General features: G+C 34.3%; 1 long non-coding RNA gene across 1 annotated transcript; it reads right to left on the reverse strand.

The window, feature by feature from the left end:
• Positions 1-1,386: 1,386 nt before the first annotated feature.
• On the reverse strand, positions 1,387-6,801 carry LOC126969956 (uncharacterized). Its single transcript, XR_007730499.1, has 4 exons — positions 6,536-6,801; positions 4,374-4,525; positions 2,091-2,230; positions 1,387-1,577 (listed from the first exon to the last, which is right to left on the reverse strand). It is a non-coding gene; the product is annotated as an uncharacterized LOC126969956 (long non-coding RNA).
• Between the last annotated feature and the right edge of the window lie 15,548 nt (positions 6,802-22,349).

Below are 22,349 nucleotides of genomic sequence, written 5' to 3' on the forward strand. Positions count from 1 at the left end.
AACCACTGTGTGTTGCCGTGTGTTGTTGATGACTTACGGTAGGCAGACTTGGTCGCTCAGAGGGCAATGGAGAGGGCTATGCTCGGAGTTTCCCTGCGAGATCGAATCAGAAATGAGGGGATCCATAGGAGAACCAAAGTCACCGATATAGCCCAAATAATTAAGAAACTGAAGTGGCAGTGAGCAGGGCACAAAGTTCGGTGGACAGATTGCCATTGTGGCAGTAAAGTCCTCGAATGGCAACAACGTACGGGAAGACGCTCAGTTGGTAGGTCCCCCAACAAGCTGGACCGAAGATCTGGTCACGATCGCCGGACTAAGTTGGATGAGGGCAGCGCAGGACCGATCGTCACGGAAATCTTTGGGGGAGACCTTTGTCCAGCAGTGGACGTCTTCCGGCTTATGATGATGATGAAAACAAACGCATTGTATTTGAGCTCTGGGATACCAAACTATCGTTTAAAGTTTTAGTTTAAACTTTAAACCAATGTATTTGGAGTTGAGTAACAAACGAGCGTACAGGTATCCTGATGGTATGAAAAATATCCAACGGTATAAATCACTAGACTCCTAAAACGAATAGATTCGCAATACAAACAATTTAGTCAACCAACTGAGGTCAGCAGGCGCGGGGTACCGATTACTCATTGGTCAGATACCGATTACAACGTAAATTGGTCTGGGAATAATCAAACTAAATTGTTATTGAAATCATATTTTTTTTCTTATGAAAATAAGGGACGAGACGAGAAGGACGTTCAGCTGATGGTAATTGATACGCCCTGCCTATTACAATGCAGTGCCGCTCAGGAATCTTGAAAAACCCCAAAAATTCTGAGCGGCACTAGAACTGCGCTCGTCATCTTGAGACTTAAGATGTTAAGTCTCATTTGCCCAGTAATTTCACTAGCTTCGGCGCCCTTCAGACTGAAACACAGTAATGTGTAAGCAGTAGCTTCACGACAGAAATAGGCGCGCCGCGCCGTTGTGGTACCCATAATCTAGCCGGCATCCTGTACAAAGGAGCCTCCCACTGGTAAAATATTATAAGATCTATTTTAATAATATGGTATCTAAAAGTGTTTCGTCCTATATTAGGCATAGAAAGAAGAAATTAAGAAATTAATTTCACATTACACAAACATTGTTTGTAACACGAGTTATGGACAGCTGTCGTCAACTCAAGTAGTTTATGCTAAGCGTTTGCAGCAAGACCATGCATGTGCTTGGTCTTGTTTGAAATATTATTTTTAATAAATCGAAACAGATTGATGAATGCCCCCTATCATCAAGTCGCGCCCTATAATTTGCTCGGAATAGCTTCTCTAGTATTTAGTACATAATATTATCAACTTTATGCCATAAAGAATATAAAATAAAAAAATATTTGTATTGGAATTAGTTTATTAGTACAGAAAAGTTGATCAATATTTTTGAAACCACTGTTATGTAACATTAAGGTAAAAATAAACAAATATAGTATCACTTTATATACTTTAGTATGATTGTTTCCTTCCTAACCTTTTCATCGCTCGTTTTCTTTTCGTACTGCTGGTAGACTGCTGTGCCTGTAAATTCTGAAAATATAACAATTATTATGATTATGTTAAGGCGATACTAAATGCCAGCGACCTTGAGCGATATGAGTTCACGGCTGCAGGCCCGTCATCTATGTAACAAAGCCAATATTTTCAAAATTCTTGCGTGGAAAACAGTTTATATGCTTACAATCCTCGTTATTCACTACTAATCTGAATAAATTAACCTACACAAAAAAGTACAAACTATAAGAATAAGTTTTCTGAGAGCAGTACCAAAAAATTGCGTCACGCCATGCCAAAAAACTTGTTTAACTTCAAAGAAAAGTGGTAATTCAAAAAGGCTCGGCAGTGTTAACTATAACCAACAGCGAGCATTAGCAACCTACAAATAAGGCTTAAGGATATGTGTAACAGGATTAAGTAGTGTTCATAGCTCGAAATGATATACTTTCACCACAAAACTTGTCTAAAAACACCATGTTTGCGTGTTTTCTGCTTACTCTTCGCCTTAAACCTTATATAAAGCAATAAAAGCAACACTTAACTCACACTCATATTTCTCCTGACAACGATAGCAACCCCACCACCTCGCCCCGGCTTAGTGCCCGAAGTTCGTGGCACTCTACCGATAAGGCATCTGTCCTTCAAAGTGACACGGCTGGATTCACTCTCCTCATCCTCGTCTGAGGCTATAAAAAAGATATAAATATATGTTTAGAAATAATCCTTATAATGTTTTAATAATATAATAATGAATTATATTTTTTATCAGAACGGAATTATTTTGACCTACCCGCATAAATCATATGTATCATGCTTGGTTTTCGCTCAATATTTGATTGTGGGGTAATACAGGGAATTGATTCTAGCTTATTCAAGAGTACCCGACCCAGTAAACACTGTTTTGCTATATAACTTAAGTACTCCGCGCCCGCTGAATTGTCATATTATGAAATTGACTGAATATATAGGTTATTCTTAGTCAAAAAATAGTATTGCAAATAGTCAAAAAATTAACGTTTCCGTTAGTTACCAATATATCATAACATTTAGACACTTTTTACACAAATTATATTGCCCCAAATTAAGCATATATAGCCTGTGTTATGCGTTACAAGACAACGATATATTTTATACAATATACTTACTTAAACATACATATAAACATACATAAATACATTTAAACATCCATGACTCGGAAACAAACATCCATATACATCATATAAATGCTTGCACCTACCGGGATTCGAACCTATATAAAAACTACTGAAACCGAAAAATATACTTATACCTTTAGTATTGCTCATGCGGGAAAAGTAGTATCTTGCCGCTCACTGTTGCTTTTAAAAAAGGAGCCGTTTGTCCATTTTAAAATTAAGTGCGTCGTGCATTGAGTGCGAAGCGTTCACTTGTCGCACGCAAATGTTGTTTGAGTGTGAAAAGTTTACTACTCAAACAAAATTTGCGTGCCAAAAGTTTACTTGTCGCATATTATACTTGGCACACGCAAATTTTGATAGTCAAAACTGAATTGAGACTGACGCGTCTGACAGCTTAATTTAATAAATAAAATTATAATTTAAGTTACAAAAGTTTAAAAACGAATATGGAGTCGGAAATAATACATAAATCGTCGCATTTGTAATACAAATTAATAGATTGTGCAACTCGTGAGACAAGTTGTCGATTACCCACTCAATCAATCAAGCAATCGACTTGTTGCACAGTATACTATTCCGGAACACATTGCAACTTATAGTATAAATATTACACAGTAGTTTTCGCAGTAGGTACCTACTACCGAAGAAAAAAACGTCTCTCCATTTATTAGTGTATGTAGATCATAGTTTCTCAACCTTATTTTGCTCACCGCCCACTTTGAGAATATGTTTTTTTCTAGAATACTCTAGAAAATACTTTCGTGTATTTTTTTGCCTTTTTAGACTATATTTTTTAATCTACCCACGCCCCATCTGTGCCATCTCAATGCCCCCTAATTTTCTCTGAGTCTTCTACTGCCCCCCCGAAAGTCTCAAACGCCCACAAGGGGGCGTTATCGCCCACGTTGAGAACCTATGGTGTAGATTATAATATTAAGCTTTGCTGTTTAAACTTATACATAATAGTTAAGTGGCTCACTGAAAACAGCTACAGTAAGTTGACAACACTGTTGGACTTGGAACGAAGGCATAACAAATCCCAATACTGTTCTCAATAAGTAACTATGGATTATTCACGTAAATCTAGTAATCAGCATATCAGTATCCGGAAAGATTATCAGAATGCTTTTGCTTAGCAGCTTCCGCCATTTTTTATGCTAATTTTCTAGAGTGAACAGACACAAAATTGATGTCGTTTTCAAATACGTAATACATTTTTTTATTAAAATAAGGGACAAGACAAGCAGGACGTTAAGCTGATGGTAATTGATACGCCCTGCCCATTACAATGCAGTGCCACTCAGGATTCTTGAAAAACCCCGAAAAACGGAGCAGCACTATATACGCGCTCGTCACTTTGAGACATAAGAGGTTAAGTCTCATTTGCCCAGTAATTTCACTGGCTACGTTGCCCTTCAGGCCGAAACACAGTATTCCTTACACATTACTGGTTCACGGCAGAAATAGGCGCCGTTGTGGTACCCATAATCTATCCGGCTTTCTGTGCAAAGGAGCCTCCCACTAGCACAATAGTACAAAGAACACGTGTGCCGATTTTAACCGCAATTAATATTGGGTCTTCTAGTCACAAGACAGGCATGTAAATCAAATGAAGTCCTTGGCCAATTTTTCCATAACTTCTACTCTGTACTGCTACACAAAACCAGCTTACAATCTCGTTCAGTGTGCTTCAGAATGCCGCGAAGTTTCTTCCCACCGAAGTGAATGCTTGGGCGACTCCGGATTTCAATGTCCTCGGGTTCAGATTTGCTCTGAACCTTGCCTTTCTTCTTGCGAAAGTTGCCGCTGGTATACTTGAGAATACTGAAACAAAATACCACTTAAATGTTTAAATCAAATAAAATTAATATCACAATTCATTAAGGTCAAAACACTTGTATATGTCAAAAGTTGTAATTTTTATAATCTACCACCAGTTCGGAAAAGGTTTAATGATAAGTTCTTATCTATCCATAGTTATGTCCAATATAGTTATAGTCCAATGCTTTATGTCGATAGGTTATTGAAATGTGAGTAAGCGTAAAGTGATTTGTCTACCTCTAGTAAGTTAAACTAAGGATAGATAGGTTATTGAAAACGGCCGTAAGTCAAGCTTTTGGATGAGCGAACTATTTCATTTAAATAATTCAATCTACAATATTTTTTATGATAAAAAGGGATGAAACGAGCAGGACGTACGCTCTGATACGCTCTGTCCATTTCGATGCAGTGCCGCTCAGAACTCTTGAAAAACCCAAAAATTTTTAGCGGCTACAATTGCACTTGTCACCTTACGACATATGATGTTCAATCTCATTTGCCCAGTAATTTCACTAACTATGGCGCTCTTCAGACTGAAACAATAATACTTACATATTACTGCTTCACGGCAGAAATAGGCACCATTGTTGTACCCATAATCTAGCCGGCATCATGTGCAAAGGAGCCTCCCACTATGCTCGTAAAAAGTAAATAAATCAAAAATTAAGTAGTAGTTTCATCGTTTTACATTTTTTTTTAATTACAATCTATGTAAAGTTATGCTCAACTAAAAACTCAAGCGAAGGAATTATACGCCCCACGACGCAGCCACAATATTTATACGAGCATGACGAAGCTTATCACGAACTCAACAAAACATCAAAAAAGCATGTGTATTGTGTATCTATATATTATTATGGAATATTATGTTCACTTTCAATGTCAACACGACTTTAATGTCGAGTTGAGTTAACTTATTAATTAGGATAAGTGTTCCACAACTAAACGATAACTAAACGAAACTACTACTGAACTCAGGATACCTTCGGATAGGTTTTGAATTGGTGCTGAATTTCCAACGATTTTTATTAGACCTACATGGAATATACGAAGCATGAAGGAGTTCTAAAATAAACTCAGTGAACGAAAACGAAAGCCAAAATGTAGTTGGAACTACGCCAAATCTCTTCATGGTAAATGAACAACCTATGACTTCCGTTACCGTATCTCCTGCGCAAACCTATTGTGGCTGCCAACCTGATTTATTCCAATTTCCAACGATCGTTCCAAATATTAAGGATAATCCCTGATATAATATTCTGCGGGCGACAAGAGAAATGAAAGATGTGTCGTAAACAAGAACTTTATTACACAGGAAACGTTAGTCCTAGATATAATCAAAAGTGAGTAAAATTAGATGCAGAACTTAGCAGGTCAAAAACATCCAAATTTACATTTGTGACTGAAAAAAACTACGAAAGTTTAGTTTATTTGTTTACTTTTGAGTGTCATTATTTAGATGAACATAACATTTCGTTGCTTTTTATTTTCAAATATATATAGTTTTTTTTAATACTTGTGTAGGCCCACGAATGCTTCCGCGTGCCATAATCAATATATATCCCCTATTACATGTTCTTGTGAGACCTTGAAATATGGTAAAGAACATATTTTGTTAGCTATGAATTACAAGTAGCCTAAGAACCACTTATCGGCAAATGGGTTAATAATAATAATATAAAACTAAATAAAACTAAATGAAAACTAAAAAAGCAGCACACAAACTATAATAACATCATCCACTTAAACAAAAATATTCATAAAATGAAAACTACTGGGCCCAACTATGTCAATTTTTTATGGGACCACATGGCAAACATTTTGCATCAAAAAAAATCCAATCGAATTGAGAACCTGCTCCTTTCGAAGTAGGTTAAAAAATAGAATACTTTTTCAATTGACAGCTTTTTCACAATATTCAACAAGATTTACAGACATTTATTAAGATGCTTTTTAAATGCATAACTTCACAGCTAATGAAACAATATTGGCAAAAACATTACAAACACTTACGAGAACTTCTTTTTCTTCTTAACATTTTCGACTGAACTTGATGTGTCTTCATCGTCATCAGAATCTGTATAGGAGTAAGGAAATTTGCCCATATCAAAAAAAGGAAACAATTTGAGTTTTGAATTTGCTAAAACTTTATAGCATGCTGAAGGGGTTTCTTTTCTATTAGTTTAACCCTAGTTGGGTTAAACTTTTATTAAATTTTATAAATTTTTCCTTTCCAGGCGCGCTGACATTTTTGTTCGATAAAATGTCAGTGCTTGGCAGTTTTCATTTTTCAACTTTGACACTATCATGAAACTTATTTTTCTCTATTATGGCCTGAGGAGTTTAAACAAAGTATTAAACGAATTAGATTTGTACTATTCAAGTTTCAAACTACGTAAATATTTAACGTTTTCAATATCTCAATTTAAATGTAATTTGTATTATAATTCAGCGATTATACTGTGCCGTTCAGAAGAACAATTCTTAAATAATTTTTTTTTTCATTTAGTAAGTAGTTTGATGAAATATCTTATGTTTGGGGAGCTTATTTCATGGAGAGGTCATGTATGAAAGTTTACGTACGTGCATAACAAAGTGAAAATATGGACGCAACAGTTGATCAACGTTGACTGAGGCACATAAGTCACTCTACAGCAACTCAACAGCCGCGAAATTTAAGACCTATCCAGTACCCTTACTGATAAAGAGCATTTAAATTGGTTCATCATCTGAGATCCGTCTAGTTTGGCTTACTGTTTTCAACTAACTGTCGAATTCAAATAAATTAAAATTGTAAGTAACAATATACCCCAAATACCCCAATATAATATAGTATAATATATATATATATAATAATTAAACTGCGCCCCTTTGAGGCTAGTCTGGTAGACTTTGTTGATGATATTTACTATCACATGAGCTTTTTTATTTGCCGGAACTACATAGGCAATCATAAAATTTTACACTCATTGGGAAGGAAATGTCATAGGGCATATTTTATTCCGAATTTTTTAAGATTTTCCGAAGATGAGTGATTACGAATTAAAGTGGACAAGTCAAGAGTAGAATTTAGTCATCGTATGTAACGTACTTATTAGCCAGACATCATCTAACAATGTCAATTTTGCTCAAGATTGTGCAAGTCATTCTCGAGTTAAAGAACGGACAGATAAAGAGACAGACAGACAATTTTTTGGAATATCGTATAATAATTGGTCAGTCAGTCATAATAGGTTTATTTATCTGAAAAAATATAATGACAATCAATGGCTAGAGATTTATATAGTAGTACAAAGACTATGTACCCCTTAACGGGTAAAGGCCCACTCTACTCGCCGAATGTGTTTTCTTTGTTTACATATTATTTCATCAACGAGAAAAATTCTCTCGGTCAAGCATTTCTTTTATTTGTAACTTCCAACTCTTTGTGTCCAATTTTCGTTGCCCATACGAGCAATATGATCCGCCATTTTCAATTATAGTTTCTGATATCTCGTAATATTTAAAAGCACCTAGATATGTTTTTTTTTAATTTTGTGTTTTCTTTGTACACTTAGGAAACTCCATCCCATCACTCTCTCGTACACTTTTATTTTTTGTGTAATTTTAATCTCATCTGCGCTGCATCATAATTTTGTACGTATTCTAATATTATTGACTTAAACTTAGTTTTTCTATTCGTCATGATTTTAGTCTTAATAGTATTTAATATCAGGCTGATCTTATTGTTTTTATCATTTTAATTAGTAATCATTTTCTGTGATTGAGATGCGGTTTCAGCGAAGAGTATAATATCATTTGCAAATCGAAAATTATAAAATAGTTTTTTTTTTATATTAACTTTCCATTTCTTTACAAGAAACTCTGAACTGGGAATGTTCACAGATTTCTTTCTTTGAAGCAAAGCTATAAAGATTCTAGGAGACCGGATATGTCTGACGCCACCACAATTTTTTTTTTATTTCAGATTCCTTTTCTGAGATCTGAAGGTTCCAATGGTGCTACGCACTAATGTAGAGATTTCCACATGTGAGAATATACAGTCGAATGCTTTTGTGTGGTGGAAAATACCAGCTAGAGAGGTCTATTGTTCTCTATATAATATCTCTATTATTTTATTCATTTTCAAAATGTGGATTCATATCCAATGGTTTTATAGGGTGTTTTTTGTTGATCATTCAACTGTTGAGAATTATTTATTTTATACATGTTTAGGTATAAGGGTACTGGTGTCGTATCGTCCTGGAAACATCCAGTATACCATTCTAAAAAGGCCGGCAACGCTCCTGTGATTCCTCTGGTGTTGCAATAGAATGTGTGTGGCGGTGATCACTTAACATGAGGTACGGTATGTTCTGGTTGCTGGAATATCTCTGTGAACATTGTAAATATTTTGTTCTAAGCTGTTTGGTATTTCCAATATTAATATAACTACAATCTTGCATATAAATGAACTACTGAACAATATTTCTCACGTAATGCATACAAATTAGGTGCAACTAAGTTCTGCTTCGATATGCAGGTGAAGTTACGCTAAGTTGAGGCATTAATCTGTATTAGTTTTATAAAGCGCTAAAGTTTGTAAGCTTCAAATTTGCAGCATTTTGGATGTATAAGTGTATCTACCCACGGAATAGTGAATGTCGCCAAAAGTTATATATTTACAATATTAAATTTATTTTCAATACACAGAAAACAATAATATAAATGGATACTAATTTTAAATGTGAGTTGGGGGCAAAAGCTTTTGAATTGTTCTTCAAAACTCAGTCATAGCACAAGTCATGAACATTGACAGTTATTTGTAAGGTCAAAAAAATAAACTACGTTTAAAAAAACCGACTTCAAAAACTGAAACGTATCAAATAACTAAAAATTTAATTTAATACACCTCTTACGCAAACCTTTTCTTTAAATATTAATAAAATACTTTTATTTGTATATGCTACATATTGATAGCTTTGAAGTCAGTGCCAAGCCCTAAACAAAATAAAACTTAATATTATAAACAGCTAACTTACTGTAATTATTTAGGTTGTCAGGCTACGCGTGTCTGTCCACTTGGGTTATTTTTTTCTAGACGAAGCTATCCCGCTCAAAGTAACGCGTGGCGTTTATTACATTTGGCTTGGCACCGTTTATTATTTTATTAGTTTATTATTAGCGCCGTGATATTACCAAGTGAAGCACCGTTATGCTAGTGTGTGTGCGGTTACGGGGGATACTAGTTACACAATTTTTTCTCCCTGAACTAATCATATATGGCCACAAATAATTATATATTATAGTTTTTTTCACAACGCACGACGCCATTTATTAAAATATTTTATTGAGACGCAAGCTGATCTGTCACAGACGAAGACAATTCTCATAGTAGTAGTAGTGTAAGTGTGTGCGTGGGGTATGTATTTACACATTTAATCGGCTTGTTTTGGTTCTACACTGTTATGTAAGGTGACACGGAGTCCTTATTTTTTTACTAGTCCGTGTTAGAGGGTAAATGTGAGTCGTTCGACTGTCCAGAGGACTTGGCAACAATATCAAGAGACTGGTTCCGTCAGTAGAAGGCCTGGGTCTGGAAGAAAATCATGCACTGAAGCTCGAGATGACCGCTTCCTGGTGAACCAGGCATTGAGAAATCGCAATACTTCTTATGTCAACCTCAAGAAGATTTTAGAGGAAGTGAGAGGTGTGCAAACCAGCTTATGGACTGTCAGGAGGAGGCTTCTCGCTGCTTATATATGCTGACGCCGTCCAGCCCATGGCCCTTAATTACTCCGCGAGCACAGAGTAGCTAGACTTAGCTTTGTTGAAATTGTGCGACGTAGACTCAAGAGGACTGACGTCAGCTAGTAATGCGAAGGAAAGGGGAACGTTTCGCAGAAGTTTGCTTTGAAGATTTTTTTTTTAATGAAAATAAGGGAAGAGACGAGCAGGACGTTCAGCTGATGGTAATTCATACGCCCTGCCCATTACAATGCAGTGCCGCTCAGGAGTATTGAAAAATCCCAGCAAATCCAACAAATCCATTCTGAGCAGCACTACAACTGCGCTCGTCACCTTGAGACATAAGATGTCAAGTCTCATTTGCCCATTAATTTCACTAGCTACGGCGCCCTTCAGAACGAAACACAGTAGTGCTTCACGGCAGAAACAGGCGCCGTTGAAATACCCACAATCTAGTCGGCATCCGGTGCATAGGAGCTCCATCGGTAAAATAGCTCCTTATGGTGGAAGCTCATTTATGTTTTGGGCAGCGCTGCGGTGCCCTTATCCAACGTATTCCTGCGAAATTGACCAGATCGCCAGAGGTCGTGGGTTCGAGTCCCACATCGTTCATAAAATTTTGTTTTTCAAATTTTATTTGTGTATTAATCCTAGAACTGAGGATTTTCACTTTAAAAACATAAAAATTGTAAACAAAGCTATTTATCGCCTAAAGAAGTTTATTTTAGAGCACTTTCCAGATAATTTGAATTCAAAGCCGATCAAGTGTCGCAAGAAACAAGGGCAAGACGTCAATTTCATTTCTTATCTCGATGTACAAAGCGATACTTCGGTATCGTCATGGAAATTCAATATCTCTAGGATCTAATACCTTATAGTCCATTGTAATGTTACATTACAAAATTCTAGTTATTATCATAATTGATTTAACATTAATAAAGTATATATTTTAAGCACTTAGGTCAATTTAAATTATATGTATTATTATTAGATGTCATTATTTAAAGACTAGAATTAATATTATATTTTTTTTAAACTAAGTTTAATTTAATCTAATGTGTCAACATTTCATTTAACGTACAAAAATAAAGGTGCAAATATCACTGGAATGTCCATTGGAATGTTACAATTTAAGGACCGGATATTGCATTTTTTAGAGGACGCAATTTTATTTTATTGACATATGAAGGGGGTAAATATAGGCTTAATCCCAAGTTTGTGGGGTTGCAGCCCTTGTCCACCGGCCGCCATCTTGAAAAAAAGGTTTGAAACACCTTTTTCGTGATATCTCGGAAACTATGAGTCCTACATATTTCTAACCCAAGACATAATTTGTAGCAAATCGCTTTGCATACAAATATGTTCCATAGCTTTTTGCCCTTAACTCAAAATTAAAGAAGTTATATAAGCAAAGTGAGAAATTTACTAAAATATTATATTTTGTTCTATAACTTTTTTTTAATAAATTTACAAAAAAAAACCTTAGAACAATCTTGTAAATGTTCGTTTATAGATTTTTGTTTTTTTTTTTTAATTTCCTTTATATAAAACGCTGTTACAGTGCTCTAAAGTTGACCGGGTTCGATGCTCATGAGAATCCGGTCAAAACGAAATGTTTAACTTAAGGCGACACTAAATGCCAGTGACCTTGAGCGATATGAGTTCACGGCTGCTGGCCCGCCATCTATGTAACAAAGCCGATATTTTCAAAATTCTTGCGTGGGAAACAGTTTATATGCTTACAATCCTCGTTATTCACTACTAATCTGAATAAATTAACCTACACAAAAAAGTACAAGCTATAAGAATAACTTTTCTGAGAGAAGTACCAAAAAAATGCGTCACGCCATGCCAAAAAACTTGTTTAACTTCAAAGAAAAGTTGTAGTCACAAAATATGTAAGTGTTCTAGTAACAAAATATCTAGACCAAGTTTAGTGGCTATTCGTAAGTCACAATTCTAAAAAATCATTGTAAATGTAACCCATAATTTCTTTTGAAGTTTTCATTTATTAAACGGCGTTGAGCACTTTTAATGGGATGGGTATAAAATGTTCAACTTGCGTCAGGACACGTGACCTGATCGAAAATTTGTAAGACAGTCGTTGAAATTATGGATGAAAGTTGAGTTTTCTGAGATATAAACTTTTTAATGTAAAATAATTGTAAAATTTCTGAAGTGTTAAATTTTTAATGTAATATAAATTATCCTTTTTGTGTACGATAGCGCAATAAATGAATATTGTATTTAAATACATAAATTCTAGTACCTTTAAACTGATAAATAAAGCAATTCGTGCGAAATTATTCCCTAACCATTCCAAAAAAATCAAAAATGCACAACGTTCAATGAAACAATTTCATTATAACAACAGGGAGCATATTTTATGAAATAATTCTTGATGTTATGAAATATTACTGACAAATTCTCAAAAAAACAGTATTTTATTTCATATATAAAACAACGTCTGTCGGGTCAGCTAGTCATAATATAAAATTCGGGCGGCTTGGAAGAAGGACGGTATATTGTCATATTCACACTTGCGTGACATCAGCAGGCAGTTATCAAGTTACAAACAGTAGATTATAAACAATAGGTACCTAATATCTTTGATATGCCTGCCTTATAGACCTAAATAATACTAACCTTTTTCACTAAATCAATTAATTTAATTTATAAGATATACATAGCATTAACGTTGCACAATACGTCAGCTGTATAGCTACAGATATACTGCTATAAGCTTTTCGGCGACTGGAATTCACGAGATTTCACCCATTCAAAAAGTGTCTAACTATATTTATTTATAAATACATATTAATTTTTTTTCTTTCGCATACTATCTTTAGTTCTTTACTCATTACTCCAAAGGTTTTTTTTTACAATTTGCTTACATTTTTATTTTGAATTTACTTAAATAAGTTGAAAAATATATGTACATTGCTGCATAAATTTGAATAGATAATATAAAAAAATATATAAAATTAAGAACCTGTTAATGTTGATTTAAAAGAGTTGTAATAAGTTTCTTGTTACTTCTTCTCATTGACATTGAAGTTTTAAATTACTTAACTCAAATGTAACTTGACCTCTATGAAGAGGCGTGAAAATACAACCTACATGAATTAATACATACATTAATAAAGTTAATTGTTTGTTATAATTAATGTTTTACCAGGTTTTATCAGTCATACAGGCTTTCATCCTTTAAAAAAATTAAATGCGTAATACCTGCGAAAATACAAAGGTGTTCTTGAATTATAACTTACCTGAATACGCCTAAACATACAATGAAAACACTTTCAATAGTGTGTGTACACATTCTATAACATTATATTTGTTATCATGTTTGCTTAGGAATAAGGCTCTGTCATTAATACATTATAAAGTCATATCCCGAGGCGTGTATAGGTTATAGTGATGAAACTATTTATGTAGTTGGGGAATCGATCAATTACAAAGCGCTGGGGAATTACTAACATTCTCTCATAGACAGCATCTCAACGAAAAATTTTAAGAAATAAATAAAATTATGAAAATTTTATATACGTTCACAAAAATCGTCACCTTTATTATTTATTATTTTGCATGCCAGAAATAGCAACAGATATTGTTAAAGTAAAATTATATACACCCATTGTTACAAGTTTTCTGGCAAAAGAAATGTATGATTTATTTTATCCATTTTTGTAATCTTTTAGAAATTCAGGAACGCAATACTCGTAAAATGAGTTTCTGGCAACAAAATGTCCAGTTCGAGTTTAGTGGTTATTCGTAAGTCAAAATTCTGCAAAATCATTGTAAATGTAACCCATAATTTCTTTTGAAGTGAAGAATTCTTAAGCTTCGTTGAGCACTATTCTTGGGATGGGTATAAAATGTTCAACTTGCGTCAGGACACGTGACCTGATCGAAAATTTGTAAGACAGTCGTTGAAATTATGGATGAAAGTTGAGTTTTTTGAGATATAAACTTTTTAATGTAAAATAATTGTAATATTTCTGAAGTGTTAAATTTTTAATGTAATATAAATTATCCTTTTTGTGTACGATAGCGCAATAAATGAATATTGTATTTAAATACATAAATTCTAGTACTTTTATACTGATAAATAAAGCAATTCGTGCGAAATTATTCCCTAACCATTCCAAAAAAATCAAAAATGCACAACGTTTAATGAAACAATTTCATTATAACAACAGGGAGCATATTTTATGAAATAATTCTTGATGTTATGAAATATTACTGACAAATTCATAAAAAAACAGTATTTTATTTCATATATAAAACAACGTCTGTCGGGTCAGCTAGTCATAATATAAAATTCGGGCGGCTTGGAAGAAGGACGGTATATTGTTATATTCACACTTGCGTGACATCAGCAGGCAGTTATCAAGTTACAAACAGTAGATTATAAGCAATAGGTACCCTAATATCTTTGATGTGCCTGCCTTATAGACCTAAAAAATACTAACCTTTTTCACTAAATCCATTCAGTTTAATTTATAAGATATACATAGCATTAACGTTGCACAATACGTCAGCTGTTTAGCTACAGATATACTGCTATAAGCTTTTCGGTGACGGGGATTCACGAGATTTCACCTATTCAAAAAGTGTCTAACTATATTTATTTATAAATACATAATAATTTTTTTAGTTCGCATACTATCTTTAGATCTTTACTCATTACTCCAAAGGTTTTTTTTTACAATTTGCTTACATTTTTATTTTGAATTTACTTAAATAAGTTGAAAAATATATGTACATTGCTGCATAAATTTGAATAGATAATATGAAAAAATATATAAAATTAAGAACCTGTAAATGTTGATTTAAAAGAGTTGTAATAAGTTTCTTGTTACTTCTTCTCATTGACATTAAAGTTTTAAATTACTTAACTCAAATGTAACTTGACCTCTATAAAGAGGCGTGAAAATACAACCTAAATGAATTAATACATACATTAATAAAGTTAATTGTTCGTTATAATTAATGTTTTACCAGGTTTTATCAGTCATACAGGCTTTCATCCTCTAAAAAAATTTAATGCGTAATACCTGCGAAAATACAGAGGTGTTCTTGAATTATTATAACTTACCTGAATACGCCTAAACATACAATGAAAACGCTTTCAAAAGTGTGTGTACACATTCTATAACATTATATATGTTATCATGTTTGCTTAGGAATAAGGCTCTGTCATTAATACATTATAAAGTCATATCCCGAGGCGTGTATAAGTTATAGTGATGAAGCTATTTATGTAGTTAGGGAATCGATCAATTACAAAGCGCTGGGGAATTACTAACATTCTCTCATAGACAGCCTCTCAACGAAAAATTTAAAGAAATAAATATGATTATGAAAATTTTATACACGTTCACAAAAATCGTCACCTTTTTGCACTTAATTTGATTATTATAACACTAGAAATAAGGGATTGCTAACTAATTCTAGTTAGGCTTCATAAGATACATAATAGCTTTAAGGGTAAATGTATACACTTTTATAATAAAGTACCAGCCACTGTTCAGGCATTATCTATAAATAAATTTGAATGTTTTATTGAAAAATGGCTTTGTCGTAAATCCTTCTATTTCACTGCTGAATATCTAAGTGATCGGACAGCCTGGGACTAGATTATGATTATTTTATAGCAATAGCAATGACAGTACAATATTGTATTAAAAAGAATGCTGTGAGAGTAGAATTCTCTCTCAGAGCGCCATTTGTTTCCGAAGTGGTAGGAGTATCTAATATATTTCAAATTATATGACAAAGAATTCTAAAGGAATCAATTTTGAGAAAATAAATGCATTTTGCCTTTCATTCCTTAACCCTAGTCAACATACAAAGAACAAAAGCAATTTTCGTTCGTACAGTATATTTATTAAAAAAGATAGTAATGTTAATATTTAATAGTATTTATTTGAAATTTGGTACCTACAAACGTGTATTTTAATGGTATTACTGAATTATAATTTATAGTGCGTATTTATAATGCAAAAATACATTAAAATGTAATATTGATAATTAAATATTTGTATGCCGATTAATTGGCAAATTGTACTGTGCAACTTTTAGTTTTAAGAACTGTATAATCACGATTCAGGCAAATAATAAATTTCATTACTTTCTCTATCGCAGCTTTTTCGCTGAATTCGTTACATGCGGACGCAGCTAGAGATAAAAGCATTTTCGAGCATACATACAGGGAATTGAAACTGCATTAATTTATAATTACTACTATACTGCATTAATTCCGCGTAATGCAGTTCAAATTTAAACATGTGTTAAAAGACTAAAGTTATTATTACTATTGTCAGCCCGAAAAGCTTTCAAATATTTTCAGCATACCAATTATGATATTAAGTTTTGTATATAGTATATATTTTAATACAATCATCATCAGCCGGAAGACCTCCACTGCTGGACAAAAGCCTCCAAAGATTTCCACGACGATCAGTCTTGCGCTACTCTCATCCAACGTATTCCAGCGATCTTGACCAGATCGTCGGTCCATCTTGTGGAATACTGCGTCTTCTGGTACGTGGTTGCCATTCGAGGAGTTTACTGCCCCAACGGCCATCTGTCCGTCGAACTATGTGCTCTGCCCACTGCCTACCAACACTGCGTCTACCGGTACGTGGTTGCCGTTCGAGGAGTTTACTGCCCCAACGGCCATCTGTCCGTCGAACTATGTGCCCTTCCCACTGCCAATTCAGTTTCACAATCATTTGCGCTATGCCGGTAAACTTTGGTTCTCCTACGGATTTTCTCATTTCTGATTAGATCTCGCACCGAAACTCCGAGCATAGCCCTCTCCATTGCCCTCTGAGCGACCATGAGCTTCCTTATGAGGCCCATAGTTAGCGACCACGTCTGCGTACCGTAAGTCACTACTGACAACACACATTCGTTGAAAACCTTCGTCTTCAGACACTGGAGCCCTATTACCAAATTCGAAATACAAATTTTCGATTGACGGATCGTACATTTTCCTATTACGAAAGTGTTTCGGATCCGAAATCCGTTTCTTTTACCTTATTCCCAAATTCAATTGGCATTTACTTTTTGTTGTTTAACATTATTATATCTACAACTTCACTTTTTGTCGTTCTTTCGTTTCGGATCGAAACTTCGGCTTTCGATTTTGGCAATAGACCTCCTGGTATTTGGGAGAAGAAGATTTTACGGAGCTTGGCGAACACTGCCCATCCGAGTTGGATTCGACGAGTGACCTCTTTCGCGAAAATGGAACTGCCTAACTGTGGTTTTAATACAAATGTCACCAATAAATGGCACGTTTATCTAAATTCATAAATTCCTTGATATAAAATATTGGATGATAGCCAAAGGACCTAATACTTGGGCTTCCCTTATCGCAGCTACTATTATATTTAACAAGCATTTATATATGTATCTATATCTTATCCCGTCCAATATAATATTTTGACATTTTTTAGTATTGAAACACAAAATGCAATAAATGCATTTATTTTTTGGGTTCCGTAGCCAAATGCCAAAAAACGGAACCCTTATAGATTCGCAATGTCTGTCCGTGTATTTTTCAAGCCACTTTTTTCCAAAACTATAAGAACTATAGGTACTGTTGAAACTGGGTAAGTAGATGTATTCTGAAAATCTGCAAAAAAAAGCCGTACACAGAAAACAATTATGTCATCCAGGTAGACGAAAATTTTCATATAAATGTTCATAAAATGAAAACTACTGGGCCAAACTATGTAAAATTTTTATGGGACCAAATGGCATCTATTTCGCATCAAACAAAAGAATTATGTAAATCAGATCATAAATCTCAGAGTAATGGGTGTACATTCATAAAAAAAAATATCGATCGAATTGATAACCTCCCCCTTTTTGAAATAGGTTAAAAATAGAAAAAAACAATAAATTTTACGGGAAAAAAGTTCTAAGGGGACATACTTAGAACTGAAACTCAAAATTTTTTTTTCCACAAACCCATACGTGTATCTATATATAGGTCTTCAAAAATGATGTTAAGGTTTCAGATATATTTTTTTCTAAACTCAATAGTTTGCGCGAGAGACACTTCTAAAATGGTAAAATGTGTGCCCCCCCTGTAACTTCTAAAATATGAGAATGATAAAACTAAAAAAATATATGATGTACATTACCATGCAAACTTCCACTGAAAATTGGTTTGAACGAGATCTAGTAAGTAGTTTTTTTTTAATACGTATAAAATATAAATGATAAGAGCTCATTTGCACTGTATGATTTTGAGCAAAGAATTTTTGCCTTTTCCATTTAAATAATGTAATATTATTTTCCTTTCTATATAACTTTTATATTATGTTACTTGCTGCTACAGAACCCTTCATGGGCGAGTCCGACTCGCACTTGGTTTTTTTTCTTAAATTAGATTTCTTCAAGATGCTTTTAAATGTCAATTAAAGGAATGACTGAAACACAAATGTGCAATATTTTTTTGTGTTTCTGTTTGAAGGGCGCTGGAGCTATATATAGTCCGACAACTTCGTGCGCGACCGTCCCATGAGATGACAGACGTTGGCGGGGACAGCGGGGTACATAAGATGTCAGCGGTTGATTATATTTGCATGAAGTTTCGTACGATCTGAGTACGGTAAAAATAATGAGTTAGAATTTTTAATAAAGTACCTATAAACTATAAAGAAAGGTGTAATATGTAAAGAAAAAGAGCGCGGGCGAAGCCGCGGGTAAGAGCTTGTATATAATAACATAACATTACAATAATTTGATAAAAGTCCATCAGAATACAAAATATATTATGGCCAACAAGTTAGGTATACATACATACATGTAGGTACCTGTCAAAATATGACATGAAATCACTCAATCAAAAACACCCATTTCAGACTAGCTGCGGTTAACCCAATTAAATCCTTCCCTGTCCAATTAAATTAAATATTGGTAACGATTTTTCGTTCGTTATAATAGGAATGTTGGTAAGCTTTAGGATGCTTTTAGCCTGACGTAAAAAATATGGTATTTTTGCGGTCGTACTATTTATTACCTTGATTGCTTGTAACAAGAGTTGTGGCCTGTTGTAGTCAACTCACTTAGTCTTAGCTAAGCGTTTGTAGCAATAACACATATTAGGGCTGGGTTTTGATGTTGAGACAATGGTTTAATAATTGTCAGAAATCAATAAGCGCCGAGGACCTTACACAACTAAGCACTAAAGCTGAGATCTATAGAGCGTACTTAGACTATGCTCAGACTTTACTTACGTATAAGTTAAGGCTGGGGACCGAGCCAATGGCCTTGAGGAATCGGAAGCGGAGCTAGGTTACCTCTCTTGCACAAGATTAAGAAGCATTTTTAATTTATTACAAAGATAATACAATTTTCTTTACAAAACTAACAAAACTTTGTCATGTTAAATAGTATTGGTGTACAATTAATAAACTTTCGTACAATTTTTATCTAGATTGAATGATTAGCATAATAACTAAAAAAGTTAGGGGTAATTTGTTGATTATATTTCGCAGTCTATAAAAAATAGAAATGTAAGAAAAAATGTATTTTCGTGTCGACATATTGTGTAGATATATAATTACTTTTTGTAAAAATATAAGCCTTATATAAACCGTAATGAAATTGATTCAATTATATGCTAATTTGGCGATTTTTTGAGATAGCGGTCTTAACTGAATCTGATAAAATGCGAACTTGACCTTTGCATTGGGCTGTTTTAGGTAAAGCTCAACATAATTTCTGATGCCAAATGACTATAATCAAAGGTTATGCTAAGCTAACACTCAGCTAAGTTTTACGTTAGTAAAGTCTGAACAAGTCTAACCCCCTTATTCATAATAGTCTGCTAACTTAAACCATTGCTAATTCTCACTCTGTCTTCTTCTATTGACCTAAGTCAGAATGAGTAAAAACACTCTTAAGCGGCTGTTTAAAGTTAGCGGACCATTACGAATAAGGGGGTAAGTAGATAAGCTCTATAGATCTCAGACTAACTTCAACCTATTACTTTTAAACAACGCACAGTATATATCATCTGGAGCGCTATTATCAAAATCGAAATACGAAGTTTCGGTTAACGGATCGTACATTTTCCTATTACGAAAGTGTTTCAGATCCGAATATCGATAAGAAGTTCGCGATTAGACATATTGTCTTTCGTTTACATTATTTCCAGATTTGCTTGACATTATTATCGTAACTACAACTTCGCTTTATATTGTTATGTTTATGGTTCCGATACGAAATCCGTCCGCACTATTCGGATCCGAAGTACTTTGGTAATAGGATTTAATGCGAAGTTCTTTCGTTTCGGTTCGAAACTTCGGCTTTCGATTTTGGTAAGAGACCTCCTGTCATCGCAGTGACAATCGGTAACTTATATCTAATCTGGCCATCGGTATGTTACAAATAAAAATTTACATATTTTTATGACATAGCCTAATCTTGATTACATTTACGTATTTATTTATTGAATTCTCCGCAATAAAAAGAATATAATTATATTCGAAATGCCTTCCGTTGGCTTCAGTGCAGGCCTTTAATTTGTCTGGCTACGAATCTATAGATTATGCACTGCTTTTATGGATAGTAAAGCTACTGTTTGTTCTAGAGATTTCTTAAGTGACTTGATATCGGCGCGAGTATCACGTATCACAAGGCACGTTGATATCCACCCAAACTTAGGTAGTTTATGCTCACAAGGCGGAGTGCAAAGAGAGAAAGTTACGAGGTTTCGCAACATGATCTGAAATTATTGTCTCTTTATATACTTTGGCTGACTCCTTTGTCACAAAAATAAAGCTTTGTCACTTGATGAATGTACCATGACTGACTCAGAATGAGGAACACGTTGCACTTTTTCGAACACTTGTGAAGAACAACGTACGTACAATTTTTCATTTTGCTAGTTGTAGTGCATTTTAATTGTTTTTTTTTTATGGAAAAACAGGACATACAATCGTACGGGTCACCTGGGGTTGTGTGATCACCAACGCCCACATTCACTTGCAATACCAGAGGAATCACAGCTGCGTTGCCGGCCTTTAGAGTAAGTGTACACGCTTATTTTGAAGGTCGTATCGACCTGGAAACACCGCAAAAGGAAGCTCATTCCACAGCTTTGTAGTATGTTGAAGAAAGTTCCTTGCAACCACACTGTGGAGGAACGCCATACATCCAGATGGTGGGGATGATATCCTAATTTTTAACGTGTCGTCTGAAGCTGGAATTCGGCGGCAGGAATCAGGTGAAGCAGCTCTTCGGAACACTCTATAGGGCACGTTCTGTATATAAACTATAAGTACCTAACTCAAGGTCTTCTTTCATGATATGCGAAAGAGAGAATCTTCATTTCTATTGATATTTTATTTTGTCTTCGTAAAGCATTTCGGATTATAGCATTAACAGCATTTTAATATCTAACAGCAAGCGGCCGTCCTGATATTGTACGGTCTTCACTTTGCACAAAATCAAACAACACAAGTGATAGAGTGTAAGCTATGCGCGGTCGCCGCCTAGCTGTCCGCCGCTCGCGCGCCCTGTTAGGTAACATGAATGTGTGTGGGCGGGGAAAAATCAAAATGGCCGCAGGCAGAGGTGTCCAAACTTTTATAACTGGGTTAACGTTATGACTTTATTATCATTTTTTAATGTGCTTATTTCCTAAAAATAAATGGGTTTATGTTCTCACTACTTGATACCAATATACGCCTTAAGATTACTACGCGATTTCTTTATCACCTTTTATATAAATTTAAATTTCAGTCTTCTTTTACTTTCAAAGTAATAATATTATATAGTTCCATAAGTTGTGTTTTACTTGAATTATGACTTACCTGAGGGAACCTAAACAAACAACGGGAACGCTTTCATAACACGTTTAATATATAGGTTCTCATGTTTACTTAGGAAAATGGCTTATTGTCGTTATATTACGAAGGTACATCCCGGGCGTGTATATTTTAACGATGAAGACACTTTAATATAGTAATTGCAAAATTTACATGCAACCCGACATTTCCAAAAGAAACAAAGTGCTTATCCCGAAAAATTTGTATCTACTAAACTTGTAAAATTTTTAGGTTTTTAAAGT

Source organism: Leptidea sinapis, chromosome 19, assembly GCF_905404315.1.
Source record: "Leptidea sinapis chromosome 19, ilLepSina1.1, whole genome shotgun sequence".
Taxonomy (NCBI): domain Eukaryota; kingdom Metazoa; phylum Arthropoda; class Insecta; order Lepidoptera; family Pieridae; genus Leptidea; species Leptidea sinapis.